Source organism: Phyllostomus hastatus, unplaced genomic scaffold (genome assembly GCF_019186645.2).
Source record: "Phyllostomus hastatus isolate PE091 unplaced genomic scaffold, TTU_PhHast_1.1 phas_contig_41, whole genome shotgun sequence".
Taxonomy (NCBI): Eukaryota; Metazoa; Chordata; class Mammalia; order Chiroptera; family Phyllostomidae; genus Phyllostomus; species Phyllostomus hastatus.
The window spans coordinates 4256844-4282545 of record NW_025333876.1 but is presented as its reverse complement, the minus strand read 5'-3'; the positions used below and the strand labels follow the sequence as shown (position 1 = coordinate 4282545).

At 43.4% G+C, this 25702-nt stretch overlaps 1 pseudogene; it reads left to right on the top strand.

Annotated features, from left to right (window-relative positions):
* LOC123822686 overlaps positions 1 to 21252 on the top strand; it is a 50779-nt pseudogene extending 29527 nt beyond the window's left edge.
* The last annotated feature ends 4450 nt before the right edge of the window (positions 21253 to 25702 follow it).

Genomic DNA, 25702 nt, shown 5'->3' with positions numbered 1-25702 from the left:
CTTGCGTTGCCCTGCTCCCATGGTCTGGAGCAGCATCGCGTGGCATGTGCATCTCACCAGTGATGAGTTTGGCTGGGACACTGTGGCCCTGTGCTACATGGCACGGGGCCTGGACTGCTCCCATTCTTCACCCTGAGAGCAGCACTCAGATGCATGGGCAGGGAAAGTTCACTGGTCCCAGGCAGCCCTGGATGCCAGGGTCCAGAGGGCTGAGCCCCTGGCACAACCAGCTGCAGTGATCTGGCAATGCACCCCAGGTCCAAGAGAGTGAGAAAGCTGCAGTGGGGCAATAGAGATGCTGGCCTCACAAGTGCGCACTCCAGAGAGGGAGATAACATGGAGCTGGAGAGACAGAGACTTAACTATGTAGCAGCCTTGGGCACAGATAAGAAGCAGAGGTGTTCTCTGGGCATGGATTTGGATTTCAGTCTTTTTGGGGACAAGGGAATTTCTGTGTTTTGCAGAAAAGAATGGCTTGGAGCAGGAGAGCCCCCATTCCCCCAAATTGGGCACTTCATTAATAAAAACATTTTCCTCCTCCATCAATTATTGTGTTATGTTTATGTACCACAGCAGGTGGCCAAACCTTATTTTGCTCTGTAACAGAGAGGCACAAAATATGTGCTGATAACAGAGATGTGCCTGGGGCACATCACAGAGGAGATGCCAGTGGTAGTGGTCACCTGCAGCTGGACCAATCTGTCTTTCATCTTCTACTCCAGGGCCATCCTTCAGAATTACAGATGGTTGGCTCCTACTGCTGAAGGTAGATAATCCTTTCTGAGAATGTTTCACCTTCTGCCTTCTCCCTCTCAGTGCCACCTTACATCCCCAGCACCCTTGACTCAATGCTTTAGTATTTGAACTAGTATTTGATGTAACCAGAGGCTTCCTAAGAAAGCCATACCCCTCTAGTTGACTCACCTTAGTTACTATGTTAATTAAAAAAAAATGATTCATGGTCCAAAGCCTTTGGGAATTATCCAGGTCACACCTAGCTGTCACCAAACGCTGCAGTGCATTACACATGACAGTGAGAGGAACCAGCCCCACTAGCTACCCCCTAAGGTCTCATTTGCACACCAGCCAGAATTTTGTGTGAGGAGGGCCACACCCCTTTCAGTCTGTGCAATTTATATGTCCTCTCTGGGCATCTCACATTCAGCAGGAGACCACGGCCACCTCTCCTTCCACAAGACCCAGTTTTCAAAGCCCTTATCTGCTTGCCCAGACAAAGCAGGATGGGTGGAGGAGGCAGGGGAAGTGATGCCAATGTATAAAATGAACAGAATTGTAAAACACGTATTCATGTTTTGGAGGAGATGTCAAGAAAGCCTTCTTCAGTTATGGAAATTTTTTAAAATAAAACCAGTGGGTTGCATTCTTTTGTGAATTCCTGCTGTTCTTCTCCTCCTTTTCATTTTCACTGTAAGAATCCATAACCAGGCTAAAGAACAGGTCTTCCTTCAAAATATAAAAGCAGTGGCACTACTGGTGATGTTAATAATACTTTACATTTATAGAGAATTTTGTACCTTTAAAGCCCTTTATAAATATTAACTAATTAATCTCCTTAGCAACAAACTACTTACTTTGTTTGCTTCTAGGCATAAAGTCTGTAATGGAATGAATTATAATTCTCCCTGGGGAGTTATTTGGCATCTTTTTCAAATATATAACCTTGGCTAAGATGCTTTTTTTGTCTAGTTCTCAAGTCAATTTTTAAAAATCACTGTAAAAAATGGAGGAAAAATAAAAATGAATTCACAGCCAATGTACCCTGTGTCAGCCTGCCTGTGCAGGGAATGTTTTCAGCACTGAATCTCATCTACAGCTCTCTGGGCATCCACCATGCCCTAGATGCTACCATCTCTAATGGCTTAAATAGAAAATTCTAGAAACAAACATCCTTGATTCCATTTCCCATGTATATAAATATAAAACTGACATCAATAATAATATTTCTGTGGGCTTTTACTGCCTCAGGTGTATTCTCCTCTGCCCTTTCTGAAGCTTCAATCAATAGACCAGCAAGGACAATGGGTAAAATAACACCTCCCTCCTCTTTCCCATCCTTGCCCTGTCTACACTTTCTCTGTTTTGTGTTAGTTCCTCTGGTTAGCAAGGTCTCTGGCATATAGTAGCTTCTCAGTAAAAACTGAATGAACATGTGAACCTTTGAGAACTTGAGAAGTTCAGTATTGTACAAAGTACAGGCATGCCAGCCAAAATCACTTGTTCCCAAGGCACCCCCCACCCACTGCCATGGCCTGTACTGCTGGAAAGGTAATTAACTAGACTTCATGCAGTCTCAGGGCCACCTTTTTTAACCCACCAGCTAAGGCTGGCAGTCTGTGGGCAGAAGCTGGTTCCCTCAGATGCTACAAGGGGGAAAAATTACCGTAAAAGTTCTTACCCAACACAAGGCCAGATCAGTGGTTCCACCTTCTGTGCTTTCAGGTGTGCCCTGTAAGATGCACAATGCTCTTTTCAGAGGCCCCTTTCTTTTTTCTTCCATCCATGATTCTCTTCTCCAACATCTCAGGGGCTGCTTTCTTAGTCCTCCCTGCAACTAAAACAGAAGTCATTTGGTCCAACCACTCAGGCACCTCCATTTGCTAATTCTGTAATAAATATGCCTTATTTGGAGTTTTCTACAGACAGGAGAAGAGTTGCTAACCTCTACTGAACACTTAATACCAGATTCAGTGTGGTGCATCTCCACACTTGGAGACACTCTCATTTAAGTGTCACAGCTACTGTGCAAGGTAGCATATGGCAAAACCACCTCAAATCCAGCATGTCTGATGCAGAACCTAAATCTGGTGCTCCATCAGAACCTCTAGCTCAGTGAATGGCACCCCATTCTCCCAGTAGCATGAGCCAGAAACCTGGGTGTCAGCCTCCATACTTGCCGTCTTCTAACCCCGTGTCTGAATGCCATTGTCTTGACCTCTCAAGTATGTCTGGATACCACCTACTTGTTTTCCCTAGCCATGGTCAAAACTTTCCCCACTAGAACATAAGTTTCATGAGAGCAGAAGCCTCATCTGTCTTGTTCACAGCTCTGCCAATAGGCCTAGACCAGTGCCTGGAACACACTGAGTGCTAAGTGAGTGAATGCCTGAATAATGAGTGATTGCCCTGGCTTCAATCCTGGTGACTGTCACCTCTGCTGTGGTTGCTGCAGCAGTCTCTTGCCTGGTCTCTTAATCCACTCCTGGCCTCCAATGTTGTCTGCAGTCTGTAGCTAGCTTGATTCTTTAAAAACATATGTAACTCCTTCTCCTGTTTAATAGCCTCCAAGGGTTCATGGTTCAGACCAAATTCCTGTAAAGTCAAGCATGGCCAGCCCTCGCCCACCTCTCAGAGCCTGTGTTCAGGACATATTCCTCCACCAGCCTGACCCTCCATCCCTTCGCCTAAAGTGGCTTCCACATATGCTTCCAATCCTTTTTTCCCCACATTTGTTTATTGTTGTTCAAGTACAGTTGTCTCCATTTTCCCCCACCATTCCCCTTCATCAACCCATTCCCACTTCCTACCCTTGATCCTACCCTCCTACCCCCTTTCAATTTTGTCCATGTGTCCTTTATAGTTGTTCCTGAAAACCCTTCCCCTCTGCCCCCCATTCTCCCCTCCCACCTCCTCTCTGGTTACTGTTAGATTGCTCTTAATTTCAATTTCTCTGGTTGTATTTTGCTTACTTGTTTGTTTTGCTGATTTTGTTGATTTGTTGTTCCATTTATAGGTGAGATCACATGGTATTTGTCTCTTACCACCTGGCTTATTTCACTTAGCATAATGCTCTCCAGTTCCATCCATGTTGTTGCAAAGGGTAGGAGCTCCTTCTTTCTTCTACTGCATAGAATTCCATTGTGTAAATGTACCATAGTTTTTTGATCCACTCATTTACTGATGGGCACTTAAGTTGCTTCCAGCACTTGGCTATTATAAGTTGTGCTGGTATGAACATTGGGGTTCATAGGCTCTTTTGGATTCATGTTTCAGGATTCTTAGGGTATAATCCCAACAGTGGAATAGCTGGGTCAAAAAGCAGTTCCATTTTTAGTTTTCTGAGGAAATTCTATACTGTTTTCCACTCTGGCTACACCAGTCTCCATTCCCACCAACAGTGCACTAGGGTTCCCTTTTCTCCACAACCTCTTCAATACTTGTTTGTTGCTTTGTTTCTGATGGCCAGTCTGACCTGTGTGAAGTGGTATCTCATTGTGGTTTTAATTTGCATCTCTCTGATGGCCAGTGATACTGAGCATCTTTTCATATGTCTCTGGGCCCTCTGTATGTCTTCCCTGGAGAAGTGTCTGTACTAGTCCTTTGCCCATTTTGTAATTGAGTTGTTTGTCTTCCTGGAGTGGAGTTGTGTCAGTTCTTTATATATTTTGGAGATCAAACCAACTTACACCATACACAAAAATAAATTCAAGGTTGATAAAAGACTTACATATCCTTCCAATCCTATCCATCCTCAAAGTGGTATCTTTCTGCACAGTTTCCTGAGAACTTGGTCTGGGTCTCAGCACACTTTATCATTTATTTTTATATGGCCTGTTACAGTTTGTATAACAATTTCTTCTTTTCTTAAATAGCCAACTAACTCTTCTGCTAGGCAGGAGTACCAAGTCTGTGAGCAGCCAGCTCTTTTCTAGCTTTAGGCCTAGCACAGACTATTTGTTTAAAGTATTGACTCATCCTCCACCCTCCCCTGTCCTGCCTCATGCCATGGGAGGCTGATCTGCATGAACTGCATCCCTCGGTCCCATCAGACCTCTAGCTGTCACTGGCTTTGGCCCACAGGAGGCACTGACAGGAGCTGGGAGGATGGAGCAGGGAGATCTGGGTGGTGTTCTCTCCCCACGTGTGGGCTGCCAATGGCAGTGTGTATACTCTTCCCTAGCCTCTGCTCTTCTGAGCAGCTTCCAGCAAAACACTTATACTGACTTCCCACTGTAGGCAATACCTGAACTGGGTGCTCCCTCACCACTCACATCTTGGTAAAGAGCCTGATTAAAGCCTCCCTAGTTCCACTTGGACTGTGCCATTGCTCTCCTGCCAAAACCCTGAGGTACCCAAGGAGTGATTCTGCTCTTGCCCCTTTCTCCATCCTCTCTCTGGGTTAGCCATCCTGGTTCTGGGGCTGACTCATGCTGCCAGCCTCTCTGTCCAGCCAGATAGGGCCTGTTCTGGTCTTTCCTGGTGTACAAGTCTTCTCATAGTAGCTCTGCCTGAAAACAGGCAAAGTTGGGTCCTGGGGGTAGAGTGCAAACATTGCATTTTTCTACTATTTTTAACCCTACCATTTCTGGCCTAATTGCTATTTCCTCAAACCAGGATGCCCAGGGACTGCAGGGCACATTCCCCAGTGCAACTCCACACTTTTCACAGACACACTTTGTGATGCCATCTGCTCAGTGCTGAGAAGTGTAGAGCCATAACAGCTGTCCAGCTGGCTCCAGAGGTCTCCAGCATTCTCCTAGGTTCTCCTGGCTTCTATGGCTATGTCCACTTCCTCATCTTTTAACCTCCCCTTAGCAATGCTTGTGGTTTGAAGTCTCTGTAATAAAGTTCCTGCTACATCTAAGTTACAGTGCCAGCCACATGTGGAAACTGGGTTTCTTCTAACCCTTGATAATAACTGGCCTTTGGAAACCCCTGCATGATTTGGAGCACTGGAGCTGGGGGAGAAGTAAAGATAAGAGCGCCATGCCCATGCAAGTGTCTCGGCTCATGGTGGGTGTGGTGGGCTGTCATGGCCACTGGACTTCGATGGACCTGGTTTTACTGGATGCTGTACCACCCATGGGGTTGCCCCAGGCATATAGCTGGAAGTGCGGAGTCAGCACTGAACCCTTGGATTGGATGCTGGATTATTCTTAAACCTTGAGTTTCTCATCTGTGAAATGAGCTAAGCATATTTACCACAGAGGATTGTTTGGGGGGGGGCAAATGATTAGAATCATGTGGCCATATAATGACACTACAGTCAACAACAAACCACATATAGGACAGTGGTCCCATAAGATTATAATGGAGCTGAAAATTCCCATCACCTAGTGATGTCATAGCCATCCTAATGTGGTAATGCAACCTATTGCTCAGGTGTTTGTGGTGATGCTGGTGTAAACAGACCTACTGCCGAGTCAGTTCTATGCAAGTACAGCACATGCAATTACAGTAGTGGGCTACACCATCTATGTTTGTGTATGTGCCTCTATAATGTTTGCACAATGACAAAATTGCCTAATGACACATTTCTCAGACTGTATCCCATTGTTAAGCAGCTCAGGACTATACCTGAGGATGCATGTTAAGACCTTAACTTGGCACTTAGTAAATATTCATAACAGCCAGTTCCCCTTCTTCCCTTTTCATGATTGCAAGTGTTCTCAGGTTCTTTCTCTTTGGATGCCAGCCAAGTTTTCATGTGGAGATTCAGGTCCACTGGAAGAGGAGCCAGGCCCACCCCAGGTGCAATGAGCCCACAGCCACAGAGGTCAAACACATGCTACTTACCAAACAGCATACCCAACACAGCTCTGTTGCCATGGACAACAGTGACCGTCCTGTTAATCGAAACATTGCAAGGGGGACATGTTCTACTGAGGAGTGGGTATGAAAGAACTCGTGCATCGGGCCACCCCGAGCACCAAATGTGAATGCCAGTGCTGCCAGAGGAAGCACATTGAAACCAGCATGCTATCCAGGTGACCCCATCATCAGCCCCTTGCTAGCTAGGCTAGGAACATCCCAGAATACTGCTACCGCAGAAATTTGGAGGAGGCTCACAGAGCCCAGAGCCTGACCTCTCAAATGGCAGAGTGGCTGGGCCTTTACCTCTCAGTCTTGGGCTACACTGATGTGTCTTAACTCTAGCCCCGTGACTCCCCATGCCCCATGGCAGGCAGGCAGGGCAGGAACGAGACGGCTGCTCCTCAGGCTGAGTCAGGGAAAGTCATCCAACTTCAGAGAAATAGCTGGTTCCAGATGTACAGCTGGGCAGGGCAGAACACACTTCTGGGGTAGTTCTGTAGCCTTAGGAATTCCAGAATAGAGAAAAAGAGTCCCCTCAAAGTGAAGAGCACAGTGACAGGGACCTCAAGCTGAGGTCGAGAACCGAATGTCAGGCAGACAGGGTCTACCTGAGACAACCTGTGAAGGTGCTGACAGAGAAGCAATGCTGTGCTCTCAGAAAGGGGATAAGCAGCCCTGGAGGGGGAGGGGCTTGGGGGCACCCAGCCTCCACGTGGGAGTCAGGCAGAGGGTATTGTAGCAGGGGGATTGAAGGGCCAGATGGGGCCAATGGTCTAAACCCCAAAGCCAGTATGGAGGCCATCACAAGGGTGGTAGGCATGGGAGAGCAAGGACTCGGGCAACATGGCTTGTTTATAAGACAAGACCACAAGGTGTCTCTTTCTGGTTCTAGAGGCAGGAGAAAGAGGGAACCCCTGCCTGGCCCCAGATTCCGGTGTGGGTAATGTGCACCTCCTGGAGAAGGCACAGGGAGCAGGGCCTGAGGACATGAGACAGACCGAAGCTGGGAAGGGGAGCAGCTCCCTTCTCTGGTTCACTCCTGCTGTCCAAGCCTGCCCAAGAGAAAGATGTCAGAGAGTCAGGGGACCCAGCTCATCATTGGACAGTTTGGGAGAAGGGATGGTGAAGGACAAGACGAATAAAGATGCCTCACATCTGCCTTCTGCTTCCCAGGGGCCTGCAGGGCAGGGGTTGGCATGGAGACCATTCTAGCTACACTGTGGTGACAAGAAGTAATTTTCTGTCAAGAGCACTCCCAGGATGAAGGGGAGGCTGTGCTGTGGAGGAGGCAGGTCAGCTAATGGGAACATGGGCCCACGCTATTCTGGGATGCAGCCCACGGGCTTTGAGGAGGCCCTCCTCTGCTCACCTTCACAACCGAAAGAAGAAATATTTGTAGAAATCAGAACACCTTTGTGAAAATCAGTAGTTCCTGATCAGAAATGGTCAGAAAGAAGCTCCTACTTAAATAGTTAACATCAGGAATAAATTTACAAACCAAAACCAGTTAGTAAGTGTGCTGATGAACTTGAGGTTGAACTCTAGTTTGTCTTTGGCTGTGAACAAATAACAAATAAGCAAGTGTCTCAGATCTGTGGGCTTGGTGTGTTCCTAGAATATTTTGTTTGAAACCACATTACTTTGTAATTATAAAGAGCTGGCAAAATCTGGCACTTGGAGCTAGAACCTGGGAAGGGAACATTTCTTACCTGATACTTGATCCTTTAACTTAATTTTCTCTTTCCTAAAGTAAAAACAGTCTTTTAAAATGCCAGCCTTTTAGCAGCTCCTCTCTGAGTGGTGTTTATCTTTTGGGCTATTAATTGACCATTTATTTAGCAAACCTACTTTGACTGGGACTGACAGATCTGTTTAATATTCCTCATGTAGATAGATCTTTCTTTATAAAAATGTTATCAGGTGCCTGCTCCAAGGGCCATTACCTAGATATTTTTTCCTCTGCAGCAAATACCTGATAATGGGTTTTTCTTAAACTGTACTTCTTTTTTTCTCCATGCATTTTCAGTGCCTTTTTTGTCTCTATTTCTTAAGTGCTGTGGGGGCAGGAAGTTAAAGGGCATTGGGGATGGCGCGGGAGGAAGGTAGTACCGAAGACTGTGACATTTGTCAGAGGATTGTGGCTCCGATCTCCATAGCCCCAGGTTTCTGTGACCTTTGAGAGGACCTCCCAGGGTGCATCAGGCAGGTGCCTGGAGAACACCCTAGGCAGAGCCACGATACAAGATTGGTCAGGTGCGAGGTACCAGCTGAGCACCATCCACCATCTACCAGGAGAGTAGGGTCAGGCGACCAGGGGGTAGTGAGACCTGAGCCAGCCTGGGGGGCACGGATGCCCCACAAGTAGCTCCTACTGGGGACACCAAGCCTTCACCCAGAGTTCAAAGGCCTGAGAGAAGTCATTCCTGCCCTGGTTTGTTCTTAGTCTCAGTGTTGGAATGAATCACCACTCCCTCTTTGCCTTCCACTTTTAAAATGAATGTATGAGTAATACTCTTAATATTTTCCATTTTAAAAGAAATTCAGAAAGTTAAGACAGACTGTGGGCTGTTGTGTGGTTTTCAGCAGATTTTTTTTCTTAAAAAAACCCAAATACATATAGTTACATCTCTTTCTCTCCCTCTCTTTCTCTCTCTCCCTCTCTCTCTCCCTCTCTTTCTCCCTTGGGTGGCACATTAGAGGTAAGTACTTCCAATGTCAAACTTTAATCTAGTCACATGAGAGGACAAAAAAAATACTGTTATATTGATGCTTTTGAACAAGATTCCTTTGGAGAAAAATAAAGACAAGAAAAAAATGTAAGGAAGTTTTAGCTTTTCCTAAACTGCAGAAAGATCCAATACTTAATTACCTCTCTTGAAAATTTTCTGGAATACTGGAAATATAAAATATGAAAGAGCAGAACAGAATTTTTTGTGGTGAAATAAACCAGGCTACAAGGCTGTGGTGTGTGTGTGTGTGTGTGTGTGTGTGTGTGTGAGAGAGAGAGAGAGAGAGAGAGAGAGAGAGAGCGCACGCAGGCCTCCCATTCTGAGACTCTAACACTAATTGTCAATGGCCCAAACTACTACTGACAATCACCTTGGCTATGAAGCTTCATCATTCATCACTTTGTAGTATTTTTGCTTGTGTTTTTCAAGAGGGTTGACAGTACTAAGTCCATGGCATTCTTTTTGCTGTTGTTTATTGGGATTGAGGAGAGGGTGGGAATGTGGGGGTAGAGCCGCCCTCAGTATGTAAATCTGAGCCCTGCCTTTTCTCAGGGCTGCTTGCTTGAGGAGCATGTGGGTTGTGATCCTTTTGTTCCTTTGGAAGAAAAAAATGTACTCTGGGTAAAAATAGTATTTTTAAGTCTTTTAAAAATAAGAATGCCACATTAGAACTGATGACAAGGGAAGCTGCTTTCTCCCTTGGGTGGCACTTGTGAGTAACTGAGTTGGGAAGACTGGCGTTCTCCCTGCACCCCTCCTTCCCCAGGCGTCTCCCCTGCTCAGGGTTTCCCTCAGCAGCAGCACTTGGGAAATGAACCCAAGACACCCACTTCTTTCTCCTCTCCTTTGCCTTTAGGGTCTCAAGGAAGCTCCCTTGCTCAGCACATTTAACTGGAAGTAGGGAGACAGTGTCTGAGCCTCCCAGGACTCAGCTCCCTCACGTCTGCTCCTGCTCCTCAAAATGTGCCTCACTGTATCCTCCGTTGCTCTCTGGACTCTTTGCCCCTGTTCGGTCTCCTCTGATTTCACTTTGTAATTCCAAACCTTTTCATTACATCTCCCTTTTCCTAGTTTACAGGTGTTGTGTGCCTTCTTTTCAGCAACATCATATTCCTCATTGGAATATGGCATTTTACAAAGAATTTCAGCTCCATCTGGGAAAACAGGCATATCCTAGAAACAACCATTTCTCTATTATTCTGGACCAGGAAGTACCTGAAGCACTGGGTCTAGGTCTGTCCTTTCTTTGACCTTCAAAACGTTTATTTCTTCCTTTATGATACTTCACTTTGAGGCAGGAACTGGCTCTTACATTGAGGTAGAATAGACATAAGTTAGGAAAAATCCCAGTAGGTGAAATGAGGAATTAGGAGTGGACATCATAGGCTGATAAGCAGCTGGGTCCTCTCACCAGAGCCCCCACCTCCTCATGTGACCAAAGGGAAACAGTTTATGGCAGGAAACTCCTGCGGTGGTCACAAAAGTACACAACAAGGACTGGCTAACACCAGGTCAATCCAAGATGGAGGAAAAATTGACCAGAGAATACCCCAAAGCTCATTAGACCATCATTATAGTGAAAACTGACACCACAAGAAGAAGGGAGGGCCTGAGGAGGATGAACACCATGACACTTCTGGAACGGACCATACTAGAAACAAGATCCTATCCCCAAGGTTGAGTCAGAATTTGGTGCTGTTGGAAATACTTCAAATCCTAAGGACAGACTGACCCAGTGTGCAACTCACTCTGGAGTTCACTCATGTTCACCTGGACATGTGCTTCCACTCTTTCGCAGTGGAGCCTTGTGAGACTTGCAACCAGGGAGCAGCGGGTGGCGGCAGCTCCTCCTGGGCTCACCTCTCATCCTGTTCCAGGAACCCGCATCCTAGCCTCTTTTTCTCTACATAAATAAAACTCACTTTTACTCTCACTTACACTTATTCTTGAGTTCTTTCTTGCACAAGTCAGGGAACTAGAGGTCCCAGACCATGCCAGGGGAAGGCCACACCAGCTCGGAACTTCTCAGGTGACAATCAGTAAAAATAATCAGAGGTTCCAGCAGTTTCTAGGAACCTCTCCTCTGCACACTGTTGGGTCCTGGTTTATTCCCACAGCACTTGGCCCAGTTCCTCCATAGCCTGGGTGCTCAACCAAGGGGCTGCTTCACTCCTAACTTTGGAGGAAGGAGGATGGGGACCATGCTCTCAAAACCCAATCACATCATTTTAGAGGGTCCCGCTTATAAATAAAATCAGTAATAACTACCCTCAGAGCTCTTGTAATCCATCCCTTCTTAGTTTTGTAGATGAGGAAAATGAGACTCGGAGATGTGAAGTACTAGCTCAACATGAAGTTAGTTGGTCTAAGAGAGGGTGCTAGAAGGCAGATGTCTGGTTTTTTGCTCATGGGCCTGTCCACCAGGCCACCATACCTTCACCACAGTGTGCTAAGACAAAAGCCATTGGGTCACTTCAAACATCTTTTTGTGAGAATTGTCTGAAGGGCTTAATTGCACTACTTTACAAAAGAAAATATCAATATGCGTACATGTGTGTATTTTTTAACAACTTTAAACTCAATGTGACAGTATGCAGAATTAGTTTGGAGACCATAGTCTCTAGCTCCTTTGTGTTACTAAGTAGGGGACCCAGGGACGGCTTAGAGCCACAGTGGAGCTGGGACTATACAATGTCTTGTTATCAACTTCACTGGCTCCCAAAAGTGGCCCTGAAAATTCAGAATAAATTCCCTTTTCTGTTGTATGATTCAGAATGGATAGGGTTTTTTTTTGATAATAGCCCCCCTTTTAATGCATCTGGAGCATTCAGTTCCACAGCCATTCATCACACACCCACTATGTGCAGGCACGAGTGTGCTGCTATAAGGTCATGGCCTGCAGCCCTGTCTGCTCACAGCTGGATGTGGGAGCCCACTGTCAAACTGTGTGCAACTTTCAGGACTGCCTGTGGCCATATCCTTTGTCCTGGCCTTCAGTTTTGAGTGATGGTCAGCCTGCTAAAGTTGAGAACTGTTGACCAGAATCAGGTGAGGGATCATCATTTTAGTTTCTGGGCTTGGGCAGCAGATTCCGCTGCAGGCAGAAGCTGACCCTCTGAATATTTCCCTCCACTCTGTCTCTGAGTCACTTAGGGAGAAATATTAATGAATATCGCTTACAGGTTTGAAGTCCTTGCACATTAAAGAAATGCCAATGGCCTGTGGAGTTTCTAAGTCTTAATCTGAAAGTCCCAGAGTGACTTAGGGAACAGGCTTGGAGCACCCCTGTGGTGGGCAGAACATGTGAGCAGCAGGAGCACTGGGATGTGGGTGGCCAGGATGGAGCAGCAGGAACTGGAACACCATGAAGGAGAGGCTGGGAGGGATGGGGGTCACCAAAACTGAATAGCTGAATACCTAAGACCTTTACAGTCCCCAGAGAGATGGGGCCTGAGGAGACAGGAACAGGGCAAACATGTATGACTGTCTTTGACGTAGTACTTATGCACAGAACCAGCCGTGGCCATCAGTCTTCTTCTGTCGATGTTATCTGGCTCAGATATGGCCCCAGTTGTCTGCCATCCTAGTACTTATTGTGCACGCTTCTGCCATGGCTACCAAAGCATATAAGACACTTTTCAAAGGCCGCATAGCATGATGGCTCACCCTCCATCAGAAGAAACTCATGGTAACATCAACCTTCCTGCTCCGAGGTGAATGGTAACAATCATCCCCCATTGTGTGGTGTTCTAGGAATACCCTCCATGTTCGCCCACACCACCTCATTCCCTCCCCATAACTCATTTGAGGAACAGGTTTGGGGCAGTGGAATGAGCTCAGGACTTTGGAACCAGACCACTCTAGCTCTAAATCCCAGGCTTGCCAGTTACTGTATTTTACATTGGTTAAAAAAACTAGTGAGCCAAAATTTCCTCCTGAGAAAAATGGGGATTATAACACCTTACCAGGACAAAGAGGGCTTTGGGGTACATATGAAGCTCTGGGGCAAATGAGAGCAAGATGCCTTTTCCTCATGACCTTTCACTTCCATTTGTCAGAAAGTGACTGTAACCTGTGATGACCATGATGTGAATGCTGCCCCTGAGATAAGGTCCCTGCCTGGCCCCAGGGAGACTTCTGGCCTAGGGTGGCATTGAGACACTTTGTGAAGTATCAGGTGCACATGGGCCCTCAGCCGTCACCAGGCAGAGAACTCTTGTCTCCAGTCTGTCTCAGGAGGAAACCTGAGATGACAGGTAGGGCAGGTAGGGCCAGGACTGAGCCCCAAGTCTGCTGACTTCTCCTCCAATTCCTTTTCCTTTGTGCTTTAAATTTGTCTTCAGAAAATATTCCTACCTTTTAATAGGACACTCAGCTATTTCTCTAAGCCGAAATACTGTGTTTTTGGAGACCAAATACAAGTATGATTCTAAACACACAGTTCTCAGGAATATGGTGAACAAGCTCAAAATGGGGCTCCCAAACTGCCAGATTCTGCCCACTCCATTAGTAATCTTGATGGAATGACTCAGCCGCTAGTGATTCAGCTCCATTATATGTAAAATGGAACAATACTCTTCTTTCTTGCAGAGATATTATCACATGGAATTTATGAGTTTTTCAAAGAACATTGAGTGAGAGCCAAAGATATATGGTATACAGCACCATAGAACAGCAGGTTAGCATTGCTGCTGTTATGAAAGAATCCTCAGTGTGCATGTAAAATCATTCTAAAGTTCTCTTTCAAAGAATCCTATCTGATGGAAATGATTAAATTTGCCCAGGGAGTAAGTATAAAGGGCACATAATGCTTCATTCATTCAGCCATTCAATTAATTATCACTGAGATTCTTCTATGTGCCTGGCAAGGAGGGTGCAGTGATGAACAGGCAGCACACAGGCCTTTCCCCTAGGAGCTTACAGACTAGTGGGCATGTAGCAGGGGACGCAGAAAAATCAGATGGGAAAGTCCCAACATTATTGGGAGTAACAGAGAGCATGCTCATTTGTTTGAGCCACATTTTCCCTTTTCTCTTGGTCTTCTTGCTGTTCATGGAGTAAGTTATAATGAGCATCTGTTGTTTCGTCTGCCCAACATGCAGCCCCTTTGTGGCAAAGCATCTGGTCAGTGACCATTCCCTACTCCCAGTCCATGGGGTTGGGATGGGGAGACCTCACTCCCGGGATCCACAGTATGGACACATGTCTCAATGTGAACCAAATATGCTCTTCATCTGTCTGGCTACATGGACTGGTGAAGAGATAGGGTTTCCAGACAAAATATAGAATGCCTTTTTAATTTGATTCAAAGTTAAATTTGGATTTTAGGTAAATAAATAATTTCTTGTGTATGTCCTCCAAATTATATGGAATATACTTATACTAAGAAATTATTCATTGTTCATCTTAAATTCCAATTTAATGGGCCTTTCTGTATTTTTATTAACTAAATCTGGCAAGCCTATTCAGGATGCCATTGAGAACCTTTCATGGGACAATTCTGGAATTATTAGCAAAAAACCCCCAAAACAAAAACAAAAACAAAAACAAAACCATTCTATCCCTACTAGACTCATGAGAGTTGTTACCAGTCTCTGGGAGAGCCTTCCTAAGGAAGGACATGGCAGCTAAGCAGAGCTGAGAGACGGGAAGAAACATGTCTGCAATATCTTTAGAGTTTCTGGATCTAGCTGTCCTGCTAGATGCCTGGCCTTTCCAGTCAGGTGAGCCAATACCATCCTTTTGCCTCTTGTACTTGTCCTGCATATACATTCTCAGTGCTGTACTGCTGCTCCAATATCCCCAATTTTAAGGGACTTTCTTTCTCTCTATCAAAATCTTTCCCATTCCTCAAAGAAGTCCACTCAATTTTAATCTCTCCAGAAATCATTCTCAGGCTTTTCCAAAAAGACTGCCCCCATGTTTACAGGATCACAGAGATGGGTTGTTTTCTATCCTGAAAAAATAATATGTCTAGTCCAGAGACTTCACTTAGTTAAAGCCCTTGATGTTCATTCCCTGAGCTTCAGCTCTCTTGGTGTCACAGGAAGTCTCAATAGTGTCCTGGAGTAGATTTATGTAACAGATGTGAGCAAAAGTAAGGGCCAGTGACTAGGAGTAATCATGGTCTCTCTCTAAGTGGCAGCACATTTTGTAAACCTCCTACTGTGTGGAATCAGGAGCCTAGGCTTTGAGTCAAGATGCTGTCACAAACTGCCTCCCTGCCCTGGATGTATGAACACTCGTGTGAGTATTTGTGCAGGTACTGTTAGTGCTTGTGAACATTCCTGTGGGGACTTGTGTAAGTACTCATTGACAGTACTCATGTGGGTACTCTCACCTTCTATTTCCCCATCAGTGAAATACTGAGTTGCACAACATCTAACATATGTTTCCAAGTCCATGGTTCAATGATACAAAATCATGCTGGTAGGTCCAAGGATTTCATGGAGAGAAAGCACATCTGGATTTCTGGAGGTGGGGGTTATTTTACAAAGTTCTCTTGATCCCTTTAGGATAAAAGTGGGAAATAGAGAAAGAGAAATTCAGTCACAGTAACAGAAGATTGGCATTCCTCTCTAGAGAGACAGGCATACTTAAATGCAAGATGTGGCCTGTTGCAAGGCTGTTTTGTCATCCTGGTCTTTCTTACCAACTTTTAGGTGACACAGATCTGGGAGAAAGGGCCAATATGTCAGAGGTAGCAACAAGATTTAAACTAATTTAATATTCTGAATTGATGGTTTGAAGCTAAATCACTCTGTCTATCCATTCACCCATCCATCCATCATCTATCTATTTATTTATCCATTTATCATCTATCTTATCTATCATCTATTGTCTGTCTATCTATCTATCCATCCATCTATCTATCATCTACCTGCCTATTCATCTGTCTAAAAGATTAATGTCCACCATGTTAAAAAATGTCAGCCACTCAAATGCACAATAGCAATGTGTTTCATGTGAAAAAGATAAGAAAGGTCTGGTTTATGACAAACTGAATACACATCATCAGTAACAGTCCAAAAGCAAATACAATGCTTGTTTGTGTATCAGCTGGGAGTACCTCACTCAAGGGGCAGAAGAACTTCTTGTGCTTAACACTGCTGCCCCAACCCCCACCTTCTGTAATTCTGGGACTTATCTTGAGGAAATCAGGATGTGATGGAGAAGGTCTAGAAATTACCCATTCATTTTCTCATTCATATATACATATCTTTATTCACTCAGCAAACACATTCAGCTTCATAGGCAGTGGCCTCAAATCCTTTTTGAAAAAAGATAGAAATATAAATGAATGAATGAATGAAAAGACAGAGTTTCTGCCCTCAGGGATCTCAGCCTGCAGAAGGGAAAGTCCATAAAGTGAAGTTGGTCTGAAAGCTGTAGGTTGTTGCTAAGCTGATTAACACAAAGCAGAAATTCCAGTCGGTGGGAGCTGTGAGAAGAGTGCTGGGGGTGAAGGTGGCATGAAGGGAAGGGCACTTGCGGAGAGCAGTGAGTTTATCACACTCAGTTCCTGGCACTGCTGCCTCTCCTTATATTTGCTGATTCATTTATTTCCCCCTTTTGCTCTCTCTTACCCAGGAGGCAATCATTGGAATGGATTTAATGTGTATTCTTTGATTTGTACAAATTCTCGAAAAGCAAGAGCTGCTGCTTTGTCTACACTTTTACATAAGCAGTATTGTACTAGTATCTGATTCTCTTTCTTGCTTTCTTCATTCAGTTCTAAGTGGTGAGAACTAACCAGGTTGTTGAGTATATAACCAACCCTCATTATTTGTGGATTCTGTATTTTCAAATTCACCCACTCACTAAAATTTATGTATGACCTCCAAATCAATACTCAAGGAACTTTCATTGTCATTCATGTACCTACTCACAGCAATGACAAATTTGAGTAACTACTCATGTGTTGTCACCTGAGAAGGACCAAGGTAACACTCTGCTTTCTTGTTCCAGTTCTCATATGATAAATAAATGACCATTTTGCAGCTGTTTAAAATGACTCCCAAGGCTTGGTACTGAAATGCTGCCTTGTGTTCCTAAGTGTACAAAGACTGCCATGTGCCTTCCAGTAAAATCTGTTAGATTGAGCTTCCTTCAGGCATGTGTTACAGTGCTGTTGGCAATGAGTTCCATGTTAATGAATCAACAGTACAGATTAAAAGATGTCTTAAATGAAAAAAACACATAAAATAAGCGTATGTATTGATGATTTGACAAAAATGTTGTGACCAGAGACTTGCAAGAACCTAATCCTGTATCTTCTTCCCCTGGGAACAATGCTGCAATATTCCCTGGTTCAGTAATTTCTATGACTTTATAGAACAGAATGACTGCAATTAATAAGAATCCATTGTATTTCTGCTTCATAGCTTCTCACTGCTTCATAGTATTCCATACCACACTTCATTTCTCTGCTCCTCTCGGTGTGGGAGTGCCTCCAATCAAGGCTATGACAAGGATCTTCACGCATCTTCCCTCAGAGACCAGTGCGAGAATTTCTCTGGAGGCATTCCCAGAATGGACTTCTGGGTCTAGAGTAAGTGAATTTGACCAAGAACTGCTGGGTGACTCTAAAGAAGGGCTGCCCTCATTGACATTCCCACCAGCATCACTGAGGGTCTTGTATCTCCTCAGCCTGGCCATGACCTGCTGTCATCCAACTTGCAGTTCAACAGGGATAAAGTCATAGCTCATTGTAGTTTTTATTTTATATTTCTAATTAAATGAGCAACAGCATTTCTCCATTTGCTTATCACTTGGGTTTCCTCTTTTGTGAGTCACCTATTCGTCATTTTTTTTGCCCACTTATCTATTGTTTTTTTTTAAATTGATTTACAAAATTTCCCTATATAATTTCTATATTTGAACCATGTCAGGTTTAGACATTTTAAATATATTCTCCTGACTTGTCATTTGCTTTTTTACTGTGTCTATGACTTTTTCATTAAGTGGAAATTTTTAATGATGACATAGTCAAGAAATATAACTTTGAATGGGTGGATGATGTCTAGCTGAGAAGGCATTTAAGAGTGAGTTTCCATATGAAGGGTCATGTCATTTAAAGAAAGCATAAAGGAAAAAAAAGAGCATAAAGGCAATTGAAAGTGTTTGGGAGGGTGGGGGATGATAACATAAAAATGGCAGGATTGCTACTATATTTTGCCATATATAATGTGCACTTTTTTTGTCCAAATTTTTGAAGATAAGGATGTGCATTATACATGGGTAATACTAATTCCATATCTATAAAAATGTTTTTAATTCTTTTACTTATGCTTATGTGTTAAAAGTGTAACTCTAAAAAGCAATAACAATATCTGTATGCAAAATAATAGTCTGGAATATGATAATCTGTTTTGTTTCTAAATATAAATAAATAAAAATTGAATTAAAAATTAAAATGGAAGATTTTTTTCCTGAAAGTTTGGGCCAAAAATGGGGGTGTGCATTATACATAGGTAAAATATAGTATTTTATCTGTAGAACTGCATGTCAAAGAACCTGTAGACTTCGTCCATTCCGAAGTAGTAAGGACTGCTCCTTGTTCTTTGAGATGGCCAGGCAGAGGCTAGATAAACATCAGGAATGCTGCATGGAACTCAGATCTTGACTGGGTAGCTAGAGTCAGGGAGTGCTATCACCTCAAAGAATCTATGAATGGCATGGAGATTGTTCTTAAATAAGCAATTCATCATATCAGTGCTGAGGCTCACTTGGCTAAGCTCGTCCTCCCAGTATCTGTCAATGTTTTCTCACTGTACTTTACTCCCACCTCTTACCTACATGGGCACAACTTATTAACCATATGGACATGACATTAGGCAAACCCATGCTTTGACTTCTTCCTCTTTTTAAAACTCACAATTATGATATAGACTTTAGAAATAATTTAGACTTTCAAATGGCTTCCTTAATTACAGGTCTGAGATTGAAGACACATAAGAGGACGAGGGAAGGTAAAGGGTTGAATATACCTCAATGCAGTTATGAAATGGGCAAAAAGGGTAATTTCTGTCTTTTATTCATCCTTTAATTAATTAATTCATTCATTTTATTATACACTGGTGAGTGCCTTGTTCATGTCAGACACTGGGCTCAGCATTGGAAGTACAAGAAGTGAGCAAAATAGCCACCGTCCTACCCTCATGGAGCATAGACTCTGCAGGGACAAACGTCTACTTCCCACCAAATCTATAAAATTCTCACATTTCTACTTGTGTTCTCCCTTTAGAACTAGTGAAATGAGTAAGAAAAAAATGGAAATTAGACATAAATAACATACCACTTTCATCTGTTGCAAACATTTCATCTGTGGACGAACATCAGAGGGTTGACAGACACCCTGCCAGGGAGGCTGTGGGACAACAGGCATTCCCAGGTATTGCTGCCCTGAATGCAGACTGGTTGAGTTACTGGGGGTGGGAGTGGAGCGGGGATTTGGCCATGTTCAACAAAATGACATATGGATTTAGCCCTTTGACCTAGCAAATCCATTCCTGGCAAAATCTCTTTAAGATAGGCTGGCAAAAATAAAATAAGATTTATGTACAAAGCTATTTATTACAGTATTTGCTGTGATATCTAAAGACTAGAAAAACAACACGAGTGTTCACCACTACAGGACTAGTTGAAGAAACCTTGGCTTAGTCAAATCAACACAATGGAGAACAATGCATTATAAAAAATAAAATAAAATAATAAAAAAACCAAAAATGAGGGCCACTGCTACATCCTACTATAGAGAGATCTTTAAAATACATTGTTTAAAAAAAAGCAAAGTGAAGAATAATGGGGGTAGCATGATACATTACATCTTAAAACATGGTACATATGCCTACTGTTTAACATGTCTAATGTAAGGAGAGACCAAAACTAATAAAAATTGTTATCTATGTGGGAGGGAAGGAACAGGCGATGAGGAAGACAATATAAACTGGATTATCTGAATGGACTTTATTTTATAGATTAGGCTTTGGTGCCATCTGGATGTCTTATAACACAAAATTTAATCAAAAAAGAAAACTACAAGTGGAAGCCGAGCTGCAGCCACGCCGCGCTGACCCCGGAGTGGGCCTGGGCAGGAAGATGACCCCTTGCCCCGCTGTCCTCCCGCAAGAAAGACCGTGGGTAAAAGGGAGCGAGTACAGAACGCCAGACTCCCGAGCAGGTTGAGCACTATGATGATACTGGCGCAGCCAGGAAGGCTGGCACAGAACAGGGGCACGAACTCTCCAGTGAAGATGGAGACCTGCGCTCAGTCGCCCCCAAGAACGCTCTTCTCGGCGTGTCCTCTCCAGCACGGCACAGCTCCAGCACTGAGCAGAAAACAGAGGAAAGAAGCAGCAGCAGGTGGGCTGAGCACCTTGAGAAGACAGAGGCAGAACTGCGGGACAGCTGCAACAATGTTCTGGAGGCGTTGGACAACTACCTCATTCCCAATGCAGCACAACCAGAAAGTGAGGTGTTCAACTTGAAAATGAAAGGAGATTATTTTAGATGTCCTTCTGAGGTGGCATCTGGAGACAGTAAGCAAAACCACGGTGGCAAAGTCTCGGCAGGCTTACCAGGAGACATTTGAAGTTAGTAAGAAAGAAATGCAGCTTCCACACCCAGTTCAACTTGGCCTGGCCTGAAAAGACTGAATTTCTCAGTCTTTTACTATGAAGTTCCAAACACTCCTGAGAAGGCAGCACCCTGCAAAAATGGTGTTGAATGGAGCAATGGCTGAATTGAAAACAATGAATGAAGAGTCATACGCAGACAACACCCTGATCATGCAGTTGCTCGGGGATGGTCTCCCTCTGCGGATGCGGAACACCAGGAAAATGAATGAGATGTGGAAGAGGGAGAGAACCAATATCTATCGTGTTTTCTGATCTGTTCACTGTCACTCTGTACCTTCCACATATATCCCTTTGAGCGACTTAAAAAAAAGAGTTGTATGTCAACTTTTTGATTTTTCACAGCCTCAGCCTAGCAAAAAATGGTCCATGGGATAAATAGCTGGTATTTGTATCTCAAACTTAGTTTGGTGATGTAAATGCCATGGCAGTATGAAGCTTTTATTTTTAACATTGGCAGAATTACTGAGCATTTAATTTTTTCAAAAAAACTGAACACTGTGATAATGGGGTTTTGTAACTCAGCAGAACTCTTAGTGGTAGAAAAAAAAGACCTCAATTATCTGTAACTGTTGAAAAACTTTAATCTGATATCAAAACAGTCACTGAAATAAAGAACCATTGTAAAGTTGTTCAGAAAGTTACAAAGCCCTGGCTGGGTGGCTCAGTTGGTTGGGTACTGCTCCCTGCACCAAAAGGTTGAAGATTCAATCCCCAGTCGGGGCATGTCTGGGAGGCAACCGATCAATGTTTCTCTCTCTCTCTCCCTTCTTCTCTCCCTCTAAAATCAATAAACATATCCTTGGGTGAGGATTTCAAAAAGGAGAGAAAATTATAGAGATTACATTGTGATGCTGGGGCTTGGCATGAGACGCCTATTATTTCATATTCATGTTTGATCACAATTCTGCCTGTTGTTCAGGGCTTACAGACACTTGACCAAGTTCGAGCCATTGCTGCTCAAAAGTTCATGACTCAGATGTTCAGTGTCTTCCTCTGAGGAAACTCAAAGTCTAAAGTTGAAATTCTTTGTGGCAGATAACTGGTTATGACACCATGAGAAGGTCCAGTGCTCATATAATCATAACACTTGTGACTAAAACCCTGACCTACAACAATGTCACTGATTTGTGCTTTAGTCGTGGAATCTTTTTTTCTTGTAACCATGAGCTAAAGAAGAAAGAAAGCCATGTATCTTAAGAAGGGCCTTATCTGTCTCCTGGGTACCTTGAAAAATAATGTTTTGCAGAGGTTGCCTTTCACATGAAGAATATTCAATCTAAGTTCTTCCTAGCTCAGGGCTTTTGAACTTTGAAATCTAAACATTCTTTCACACTCCTCTTTTTGATTGTTGCTTTCTCTTCCTCCTCCCACTCCCTGCTCTTTAAATGTAGGTCCTTCTGCTTCTTTACCTTTTTCTTTTTTGGAAGTCTATCTGTATTTGTCTTTTGTTCATGGTTTAATACTCTATGGGCAGGGATGGGGGCCTGAGGGGATAAGAAGTGACACCGGGGAGCACTTTGGTGAGCAGGCCTGCTTTGAAGAGTCAAGAAGAGCTTCTAGCACTACAGCTCTGTCTTCTTCCAGTTCTCAGCTTGGTTGCTGCTGTTCAATCACACCAAGAAATGAACCAAAAAGTATTTTTAAATATCCGTGATTCTCCCTGTATTACAGCCAGCCCTGATAATGCTTGCTAGTACCTGTCACCAGATCTCCCAACTGGACTCATCCAGCCAAGTTCACAGATGTGTTTAAACAAGGCCCTAAAATGCAGGGAAGTTGCATGGGGAGAATTCACAGTACCCAGGCCTACCAGTCTCGCAGTATCTCCCTTCTCTCTTTAACATTCCTTACAGCTGCAGTATCCATCTGTTTGTCCATCTGCTGGAATGAGAAAAAAACATTCATGCACTGATGAAAACAAACCAAAAAAAGAAAAAAATATCCTTCCTTTCTAGCTGAACAAAAATGTGCAGTTAAATACTTGGCACTTGAAAGTGCAGTGCTGAATGTGGAATGAGCCTGTCTGTATATCTGGTGGCTCTCTCTTGCTTTGCTCTTCCTTACCAGTATTTGGCCTCATGTTTGCTTCTGTGGTGGTTATATTGCCTAGCAAGCACACCCATGGTTGTGAAAACTGTATGGCAAAAAAGAAAATCTAGATGTACTAGATTTGTGTACCTCTTTTAAACAGTTCTCATTTCCACCTTACACTGAATGATCAGAAAATGTGTAAAAATTCAAAAGTGAAATAAAAAGTTATATCAGTTAATAAAAGAAAACTATACTTCCCCAAAATGTTGAAAGAAAAATAAAACAATCCAAAGGTATATAAATGTAGTGGCTTAAGCACATATAGAGAAATTATTTCAGATGATTTGAGAAGCTAGTAATCAGAGTGTGCATCTTCTGTAGGATATATATTCAGGTGTCCTCAGATTACAATGGAGTTATGTCCTGATAAACCATTTTGAGTTGAAAATATCATAAGTTAAAAATGCATTTAATACACCTAACCTACTGAGGAGCCTACCTCAGTAGCCTACCTCAAATTGGCTCAGAACACAGTATCCAGAAAACACTAGCCACATAGACCACTGTAGAGTATCGGTTGTTGACCCTCATGACTGAGGGCTGATAGGGAGCTGTGGCTCGCTGTCCTTGCACAGCATCTCCAGTATCTTACCACATATCATTAGGCTGGAAAAAGATCAAATTCAAAACTTGAAGTATGGCTTCTACTAAATGCATATTGCTTCCCCACCATTGTAAAGTTGAAATATCTCAAGTCAAACCATCATAAACCGGGACCACTATCTGTCTATCCCAAAGACTAAAAGGGTTGCAAAGAAAACTTAAACTCTTTCCAACAGTATAATTATTAGTAATAGCATTAGTGTTGTTATTTTGAAGTTATCATACATATAGAAACTATTCTATATTTTAACCATATATATACATATATATAAAATTATAACACAGACACAGATAGTAAGATAAACCAAATAATTTATTAGAATAAAGATAATGACTAAGAACTAAGATTTTTGGTGTAAAAGAAATAAGTATTATAAAATTATGATGTATTTTCTCTTAAAATGTTTTTTTCTAGCTTTGTCCACTGAAAATGACTAGAAACAATAATCGACTTGGTAACAATGAGTGCCCCCAACAGCCAGATTGTGACCTCTAACTGTCATTTCCCACTAGAAAGAACCATTGAAGAAATGGTAGGTCTTGGGGCAAGATAAACCAGGAATATCTTACTGTATGAAAAAGCAAGAAGGACTTCTGGCAAGATGGAGGCATAGGTGGATGCACCGTACCTCCACGCACAACCAAGATTAGAACAACAACAATTTAGAGGCAGAATAACACCCAGAACTGATAGAGAATTTATCTGAATGGAAGTCAAACAGCCAAGAAGTTGAAGTAGACCTGTTCATCCAGACCGGTAGGAGAGGCAGAGAGAAGCAGCCGGGCTCGGGTCTCAGCTCTCGGAGAACAGGGTGCAAAAGGCAACCGGGAGTGAGTAAGGCATCCGGGGTGCACAAGATCGCAGCAGATGGACCCTGAGTACGCAAGAGGCAGCTGGCGGACCCAGTGAGGCGGCGATTGTGGAGCAGGGCAGAACGCGCAACCCAGGATCCCAGAGAAAGGACTGAGGTCCCAGGAGAACAGAGCCCCCACCCCTGCACCCGCCTCCGCCCCCACATACAACGTCGCAATCTAGCGACTGGGGTGCCCAGCCCCGGTGAACACCTAAGGCTCCACCCCTCACCATAACAGGAGTGACCAGACTGAAAAAAAAAAAGAGAGAGAGAGAGAGACATGTCTCAAACAGAAAAATAGATCAATGCCCCAGGACTCATCCTTTTGAGTGACCAAGAGATAGCCAATCTATCAGATGCACAGTTCAAAACACTGGTGATCAGGAAGCTCACAGAATTGGGTGATTTTGGGTGCAAATTAGATGAAAAAATGCAGGTTACCATAAAAGAGATGAAGGAAGATGCACGGAGAACCAATAGTGATGGGAAGGAAACTGGGACTCAAAAAAGTAGAGTGGACCAGAAGGAAGAAAATAACAACCAAACAGGAAAGAATGAAGAAATAAGAATTCAAAAAAATGAGAAGCTTAGGAACCTCCAGGACATCTTTAAATGTTCCAACATCCGAATTATAGGGGTACCGGAAGGGGAAGAGGAAAAGCAACAGATTGAACACATATTTGAACAAATAATAAAGGAGAACTTCCCCATTCTGGCAAAGGAAATAGACTTCCAGGAAATCCAGGAAGCTCAGAGAGTCCCAAACAAATTGGACCCAAGAAGAAACATACCAAGGCACATCATCATTACATTAGCCAAGGTAAAAATGAAGGAGAAAATCCTAGAAGCAGCAAGAGATAAGGGGACAGTAACCTACAAAGGAGTTCCCATCAGACTGTCAGCTGATTTCTCAAAAGAGACCTTATAGGCAAGAAGGGGCTGGAAAGATATATTCCAAGTCATGAAAGACAAGGACCTATATCCCAGATTACTCTATCCAGCAAAGCTTTCATTTAGAATGGAAGGGCAGATAAAGTGCTTCTCAGATAAGATCAAGTTAAAGGAGTTCATCATCACCAAGCCCTTATTTTATGAAATGTTAAAGGGACTTATCTAAGAAAAGAAGATAAACAAAAAACATGTATAGTAAAATGATAGCAAACTCACAATTATTAACAACCACACCTAAAACAAAACCAAAAGAAACTAAGCAAACAACTAGAATAGGAACAAC